This window comes from Suncus etruscus, chromosome 8 (genome assembly GCF_024139225.1).
Source record: "Suncus etruscus isolate mSunEtr1 chromosome 8, mSunEtr1.pri.cur, whole genome shotgun sequence".
Classification (NCBI taxonomy): domain Eukaryota; kingdom Metazoa; phylum Chordata; class Mammalia; order Eulipotyphla; family Soricidae; genus Suncus; species Suncus etruscus.
The window spans coordinates 117,883,432-117,892,114 of record NC_064855.1 but is presented as its reverse complement, the minus strand read 5'-3'; the positions used below and the strand labels follow the sequence as shown (position 1 = coordinate 117,892,114).

At 42.9% G+C, this 8,683-nt stretch overlaps 1 non-coding gene across 1 annotated transcript; it reads right to left on the bottom strand.

The window, feature by feature from the left end:
- Positions 1-1,801: 1,801 nt before the first annotated feature.
- LOC126016902 (U6 spliceosomal RNA) lies at positions 1,802-1,909 on the bottom strand. Its single transcript, XR_007498587.1, has one exon. It is a non-coding gene; the product is annotated as a U6 spliceosomal RNA (small nuclear RNA).
- Positions 1,910-8,683: the final 6,774 nt, after the last annotated feature.

Here is an 8,683-nt window from a genome sequence, read left to right as displayed (position 1 = left end):
ACTTTTTTTTTTTTTTTTTTTTTTTTTTTTGCATAGGCACAGTAAGCATTGGGGGAGAATGGGAATTCCCGTGGCCTAAGAGATTCAGGGCCTCTCCATCCTTGAAGCATACCATCATGGAATCAACCACTGGCTCCATAGATGCTCATTCCCATCCCAAGGGCTTTTTATGTGGTGCCATAAAAACCACAACTCTCAGTTGTGGGTGAGAAAATGAGGCCACTGTAGCTAGCGGTCTTGGTATTTGCGCAGGTCCTAGGACAGGGTCTAGGTTAGAGTCTTTACAGTTCTAGAGGTTCTGTTCCATCATTGTTGTTGTGTTCAGTCTTCTGTTACAAATGCTCCCTGTTTTCATTCAGTCCCTAGGCCAAAGTATGGGATATTATGGATCTAAGGGTTCTGCTCTGTCTCTGTTGTCCAAGTTGGACCTCTGTAATAAGAAATCCTTTTTTTTTTTTTTAATAAGAATCCTGGCTACAGCCTAGGGTAGGGTTTTCCTTATTGGTCGCAAGGAAAGTTCTGTCCCGTTGCGGTTGCCAAAGTCAGTTTTCTGTAGATGGTGCTCTTATTTTTCACAGTTCAAAGGACAGTACATCTTCTGATTTCCATTTAGTGTTAGGTGAGGTGATAGGACAACCTGGTTTTGGATCAAGTTGTCATTTTCTCGTTGTCATATCATAACTGGTACAAGTTGGTGCCAGAGCGATGTTATAATTCTCCCAATGGAGTTGGTTCCTGGTGTTGTTGCCCGGAGCTGTATCAGTTCTACATCTGGGATCTGGGATTTGGGGTTGAACTAATACTGCCCAATCTCCTGGAGACTGGGTTGTATCCACATGACACATGTCCAGGATGGGAGGCACCCTTGTGTTATAAAAAGTGTGAGGTCTTATCCTTAGAAGATAAGATCTTGTTTCTGTTTCTATGGTTTCCCCTTATTTACTGTGCCCATACAAAAACGTATGGTTTCATATTGGATTGCTGGTGCTATTCTGGGTAAGGATGACAGGTTATACTCACAGTCTCTGTGGTCTGTTTTTGATCTGCCCTTTTATCCCAGGCAAGGCTATTTTGTACCAAGCAGCATCAAAAATGGTAAGGATAGCGAAAATATGTATACATTAAAATAGAACAGATAAATAAAACTGGATTTAAAAAAAAGGGTATTTGAAGAAAACAAGTGATAGTTGAGTTTGAGACATGTTTTGCGGCATTATGGAACCCTATATTGTCCTTGATCTGGGGGTTTGCTGAAGCTGACTATGGTATCATGCAATAGTCCAAGTTTGATGGGGCCAAGAGGGGCCACCAAGTATGAGTCGGCAGGCATGTTGATTGTAGTTCTTTGTCGAGGCATGAGATGGGGACCGAGAGGGTGTATTTCACTGAGGAACTGGATGGTGGTCTGCTGGGGCAGAAGGTCAGTCTTGGTGTCTACCCAGTTAGGAACTGAGGGTAAAGAGGGTTAAATAAGGGGAAGATAATAAGTCAGTGTTGGGAGATGAGGGGGTATAAGAGACACAGGGGTGGGGGAGAGGCAATACATGATAGGGGCTATATACAATATATAGATGAACTGTTTATGGTTTAGGCTTGGAGTCAGTATGGAAAGTGACGTCCACATAAAACTAGACATTAAAGGTCTATTTAAGTGTTATCATCCAAATCTTGGGCACCCTGTTTCCATTCCTAGGAACAGTCTAGGATAAGGAACGTTTTTGGATAATGCTTAAAAAGTATATATGTTGCGCGGGCGCAAATGCGCCCGTGTGGTTTTAAAAATTAGTATTAGTAAAAAAATAAAAATATGGAACGCTTCACGAATTTGCGTGTCATCCTTTGCACAGGGGCCATGCTAATCTTCTCTGTATCGTTCCAATTTTAGCATATGTGCTGCCAAAGCGAGCACATTAGGTCTGAATTCTGAGGGGACCAATATATCTGTAGAAAAATACTTTCAAGGGCAGAAGATCTGAGTATTTGAAACTTAAAAAATAAAAAATTAAAAAGAAGTGCTTAGCCCTTAAAAAAAAGTCTTTAAATTTTCTCCTGCTAAACCGGACTCTCCTATATTTAAAAGCATGAGCAGACGGCAATGTTCCTTATCTGTGTCATGAAATAGCAAAAGATACTTTAATCCAGATGAGCCTCCCTAGATCAAGGAATGTCTTATCTGAAAATGCTCTCATTTAGCCCAGCCACGCTTGGTGCTGTCTGTGTCTGTGCTTGGTGGAAAGGAGACGCGGTGGCACTGGTGTTGCAGGAGGCGAAGACATTTCCGTGCTGATCTCGCCTCAGAGTAAGCATTTGGTCCCTTATTAAAATGAAAGCTTAAAAGCTTGAGCAGCTATTGAAGGTTCAGTTCCAACACAGAGGCCTTGAAAGGTGGAACTGCACTTTGAGTGGCTGGGAGGGTGAACAGCCAACTTTGGGGTGTTGAGCAGGGGGTTGGGGCCTCACTCACTGCCTGGTAAACATGGGTGTTCTTGTCCTAGGCCTCTGAGAAGTCTGGATTGTATTTTATTCAGGCTGACCCAGAGCACAGCCTCTCATCTGCAAAAAGGTACCTGAAAATCAGATTTTCCCAAGCTTTCCCTGGTACTTTTTAAGTACTCAAAACCAGGCAAATTTTTCAATTGACATTGAAGGTAAAAATGGGCTCCACTAAGGGCTGGAGCAGTAGCACTGGGGAAGGGGGAGAGGGCTGCCTTGCATGTGGCCAACCCAGGTTGGATCCCCAAGATCCCATATGGTCCCCAGAGTCTGCTAGTATAATTACTGAGCGCAGAGTCAGAAGTAGCCCCTGAGCATCGCTGGGTGTGACTCAAAACTTTTTTTTTAAGTCGGATTCTTTTACTGTTGGTCTTAGGGAAAAGATTCAGAGCCAGGAGTAGCCCCTAGGCACAGCAGGGTGTGTTCCCCCAAAAAAGTGTTCCATTAGGCAAGAGGGTTTGAGTTTGGATTTGGGCTTGGGGAGTTGTTGTTTACTCATTTCCAGTAGGAAAGGTATTTTGAAAAGTTCAAAGCTGCTGAAATATGATTTTGCACAATAAATTATTGTATTTGGGTTCCAATCTGTTTCCAAACTATGCCGTAAAAATGGCAATAACTTCGTAAATGGCTCGAGGAAAATGTTTATTAGAGTCTCTTCTTCTCTCTTTTCTCCTCCTAATCCCAGGAAATTCCGAATAGAGTGTGTCTGAGCCATGTTTGGGTTCCAAATGTGTTATGAGGAAATCAGAAATCATTTTCTTCGGGTGCTTAAAGTCAAGTTGATCCTTTTAGTTCATCCAGGCAGTTCTCATGTAGGAAAAAAAAAAAAAGAAATAAAGAAAACCCTATACTTTAGTCCTATTTTCCAAGTATATTGAGACCTAAGACAGCTGTGGCAAGATGCCTTTTTGCCAAATGAGTCTCCATTTTTGTTTCTAAGAACTTAAGCTAAGAACCCCAGTAACTGAATTAATAAATGACTTCGCTGCTCCAGGGCAGAGGTTTTTCTCACTGAATTTCTTCATTGCCTCAGCCCAAAGGTTCAGAGTCTCCTGTCTCTGAAAAGCCTGGTTTTTTCTCTTCAATTTACTGTCAGAAACCTCCCACACATGATCTGAAGCACGCACAAATCTAAATCCCATCTGAATGCTGCCTGGCATTTGTTTTTTGTCATTAAGAAGAGCTTTTTCTGACACACTCCCTCAAAGAGACTCTGAAGGAAATGGGAAAGGACAGGAACCCCTCAGAGCCTCCCTACCAGGCACCTCTCAAGGAAGATGGGGAGGCGGCAGGAGGGCAGTTTCCTTCCCCCTTTGCTTCTGCTCCGATGGGATTTGCTTGTGGCTAATATTCGCCTCTTCTGGAGTCCGGCACAAAACATTCCAAGGGCCTAATGCCCACAGCTACAGATTCCTTGATGTTTAGTCTAACTAACCCCAGCAGCCTGGTGAGGTTGCTGACAGGCTATTCAAATTCCTAGTCAGGCTTCTGGGTATCTTTATGGATTTCTTCAGAGAAGAAAAATTTAAAATGCTAAGAACAGTCACTGTGAGTTTGTAACCATGTGGGAAGCATTCGAATGATAAGACTAAAAATATATAATAATAATAAACTAGAAAAGTTTCTCGTGTAATTGCTCTCAAAAGAAACCAGGTAAGGAGGAAGATTCAAGTAGCTAGGCTGATGCAACTACCTTTGCTCTGAGAAAGAGTCCAGAACAAATCTGACCAGAGTCAGGAGAGGTGTTAAGTCCCTCAGAGTTTGGTCACCAAAAAAGCCATTCTTGGCATTGTGAGGAAAGTAAGTGAATTCGAGGAGGACAACTTTACAAGCCTATTTCCACAGATTTTGAGTTGTTCTGCACCAGGCAGGATGGTGAGGTGGTCTTTCAAGAGAAATTGTGTATACTTACACCCACCCAGTTTCTTATACACACTCTCACACACAGAGACACACACTTCACAACTATCTCTCATAAATACTCTCACACACACTTTCACTCTCCTACATACTGTAAATATAGCGCACTCTTGTTCACATGTACACACATGTATACTCTTATATACCTCACACACATGCTTTTACACACAGATATACATACATTCTCTCTCACAAATACACTACCCTCTCCTACACTCAGAAACACAGGTATGCACCCTGTGTATGTAAGAAGGAAATTACCTGTTAGAAATAAAAAGACCTTTCTTAGTTAGACCCCACTTGGCCCCTGGCTTCATCCGAAGGCTACTCTGCTTCAGAGAAGTTCAGCTTTGAGGGTCACTGGGGGAGGGAGATGGTGTGCTCAGGCTGCAGGAGCATGAGAGATTCTGAGGGCTCTCTGAGGAGGGACGTGTCCCCTCTGGCCTTGTGTGGAGTTCCCATAAGTTCCTGCAGTTGCTTCAAGTCAACGCCTGCCCTTGGGCAGGGACCACACGTACAGTGTGAGAACTACTTCCCAGGGGCATACCTGTGTGTGTATGTGTGTCTCTGTGTAGAAGAGGGCTGTGTCTTTATGAGAGAGAATGTGTATGTATCTCTGTGTGAAAGTGTATGTATGAGGTACATAAGAGTATACAAGTTTGTGTTTGTATACATGTGATTAAGAATGTGTTGCATTTGTGGTGTGTAGGAGTGTGTGTGAAAGTGTGTGTGAGATGGGCCGGCATGGTGGCGCTAGAGGTAAGGTGCCTGCCTTGCCTGTGCTAGCCTAGGATGGACCGTGGTTTGATCCCCCGGGGTCCCATATGGTCCCTCAAGGCAGGAGCGATTTCTGAGCGCATAGCCAGGAGTAACCCCTGAGCATCACCGGATGTGGCCCAAAAACCAAAAAAAAAAAAAAAAGAAAGTGTGTGAGAATATATGTATGAGAGATCATTGTGAAAGTGTGGGAAGATAGTGTGTGTGTGAGAAACGGTGTGTGAAAGTGTATGCCACTTGAGTTTGTGTGAGTGAACATCTGAAGGAATGTGCAGGGAATAGTATGAGTATGTGAAAGTGTGAATAATATGAGTATGTGAAAGTGTGTATATAAGAGAGTATATGTGTGAAAATGTGAGTGCATGTGTGACTGTGTGTATGGAATAGTGTATGTATGAAAAATGTGTGAGTGTGCATGTGGAGGAGTGTGAGTGTTTATGGGATTAATAGTGTGCGGTTGTGTATGTAAGAGAATGAGTGAAAGTGTTTGAGTATGCATGTGAGTGTGGGGGGTGTGTGAATGAGAGAATGTTTTTGAAAGTATGTGTGTGTGTTTGTGTAAAGAGTATGTCTGGCCGGAGAGATAGCATGGAGGTAAGGCGTTTGCCTTTCATTCAGAAGGTCGTCGGTTTGAATCCCGGCGTCCCATATGGTCCCCTGTGCCTGTCAGGAGCAATTTCTGAGCATGGAGCCAGGAGTAACCCCTGAGCACTGCCCAAGGTCTCACTTGTGACCCAAAAACCACAAAAAAAAAAAAAAGAGTATGTCTGTGTGTCTGTCCACCTTTCTATTCACCAAGTTTCTCTACCACTTCCCCTGCCCCATGAGCCTAACCATGAGAATTCCAGGAAAGTCCTGCCTGTGGTCTCTGAGGCAGGTCTCTGAGCCCCAGTTGGGAGCCTCCCCTGAGAACCCCTGAGAAACTGAACCCTTTTGGGGGCCTCCCCACCCATAGCCTGAGGTGTGCTGGTCAGAAGATTCTCACACCCTCTGCCCAGCCTCAACCCCTGACTGAGTGGATAGGATGGGCCCAAGTACTGACAGGATCCCTGGCCCTGTTTGTTTCCTGGCTCATATTGTTTCCATCTCAGGGCAAGGCCACCATTTCCTCTTTCTTGCCTTTCAAAGGCTGAAAAAATGCTACAAATACCTTCTGAAGTTAGGGCAGTGTGGGAAACCCCCTAAGAATGACTGTGTAAGAGCTCAGCCCTGGGCCCTGTACCACCACAAAGACTCATCACTCACATCTAGTCTGTGCAAATGGGTCTCTGACCTTGGACTTGTCCCATGTGGTGGGCCTGTGTTCCTCACTTGCTCACCTTTCTCTCTTGAGGAAGCAAGAGCCCAAGTCAGAGGGTTTTCTGAGGTTCTTAATTTTTCCTGTTCATTTTTTCTTTGCCTAAGTTTTCTTTCTGATATGTCTGAACTTTGTCTCTTCACTCCAAAATGACAGTTCCCTGATGGACTGAGAGGGTATATCTGCGGGGGTCACCCCTACTGTGTGGATCTAAGGGTTCTTATTTTTAATACCTTATTCTGTAATCTCAAACGTACTTTTGGTGTCTTTGCATGTGTGGGACTTTCTGATAATGGCTGGGAAATGTAGGCAGAAATCTGCACCCACATCCTAATGAACAGGGTCAGGGGTCCTGCTATATGAAAATTTCCTCCCAGATTCTCAAGACCAAGCAAGTCTCCAGCCCCTGTTTAATAATCCCAAAAACAAAGCCATGGTCAGATTAATAAAATTGACTTCTGCTAACCTTGGGAAATATCAATTTGCCTTAACTGTCTTTTCAGTGAGAAGTATACAATGCTATGCTAATATTTGGGTTCTATTTGTACCATATCAACAGATCTAGGAAAGTCAATTCAAATACGCCAACTTTAGTGGACAACATGGTTGCCTTTGACTCCTTGCAAATTTTTTGGCTACTTTATTTAACTTTATTTAAACACTGTAGTTACAAGGTTGTTCATAATACAGTTGGTCTTTTTTTTTTTCCACTGAGAAAAAGTTGTTCATGATTGAGTTTCAGTCATACAATGTCCAACACCCTTCACCAGTCACATTTGAAAATGACCAAGTGGTGCTGAAAGGTAAGGTTTCCTTTTTTAAAAAAAAAATAATGTTCCAAGGCAGATTTACTGCTTTGACATCATGTGAACTTTCTGAAGAAAATATAGAGGATTTAAAAAAATAATAATAGTCAGTATGACTTTTGATTTCCCTCCATGAATCCACCTCTACTGGGGAAAAAAAAATTTCTAAAGCTGACTACACAAATCACTTCTGTTCTTGACCTTTGTGCTGAGGCCAAGTTCAGGTACATTCCCACAATTTCCCAGCTCTTCTTGGAGGCTGAACTCTCCTGCTCACTATGACTCAATCCTTGCATGCATTTGAGTGATTGCAACAGTGACCTAAATGAAAACACTGGACTCTGCTCCTGCAATGATTATAATTCTTTGAGTCTACAGAGGATAGGACTTTCCACAGGAAATCCCATGGATTATGCCTTCACCATTGGATCTGTACTCACCAATATGTTCTCTTCTAAGGACCAGTTAAAGTCAAGAGTCCTAATATACTGAGTTTCAGGGCTGTGCAGCTGCTGCCTGTGTTCCACAGGGAGTTAACAGGAGTGTTAGACAAAGATAGTCTCTCTCCATCTCACTCTTGCCATCTGGGCAGCCATCATTCAAGCTATGCAGAAGCCAACTTAATAGGTTCTTGGAGTTTTCTTTAAGTTTCCAAAGCCAATCTAAGAATCCAATAATGGACGATGGACATCTATCCAAGGAACATCATCAATATTCTCAAAGTAATGTCAAATTACAGATGATTAGAGAAGAATAAATGGTTGGCTCCTCCCAAAATGGTAGCCAATGTCCACCCCATCGGGGCAGCTTAGTAGGAGAGTTTTCTTTGGTTGTTCTTGGACATAAGAAACAAGCAAATTTCTCAGGACTGGAACAATAGCACAGCAAAGAGAGTGTTTTACTTGCATGTAGCTAACCCATATTCAATCTCCAGCATCCCATATGTTCCCCCAAGCCTGCCAGAAGTGATTCCTACGCACAGAGCCAAGAAATAACCCCTAAATGCTGCCAGATGTGGCCATAAACAAAAATACAAAAATGAGAGAGAGAGAGAGAGAAGCAATTTTCTTCTAGTAGGAAAACACTTTTTCTTGTCAGTGACAAGAGTTCCCTCCCTGAAAGAATTCCCACTCACCCTCTGCCAGCACTTAATTCCAAAAATCACTTCGTAATGACTAAGAGACTGGATTCTTAACCTCTTGGTAGCTTTATCTGTCTCATTGCTAATGATTAGTTCAGAACACATAACTCTGACATTATTTTGAATGAGAACTCTCAGTCTTTTGTGGAGTGACCCGTTCCTCCTAAAGCAATCTAAGAGGCTCAAACCCTTTGATTTCATGTCAGTGGATATGATGCCTGAACAAACCTGACAAATAAAATAGGAGAA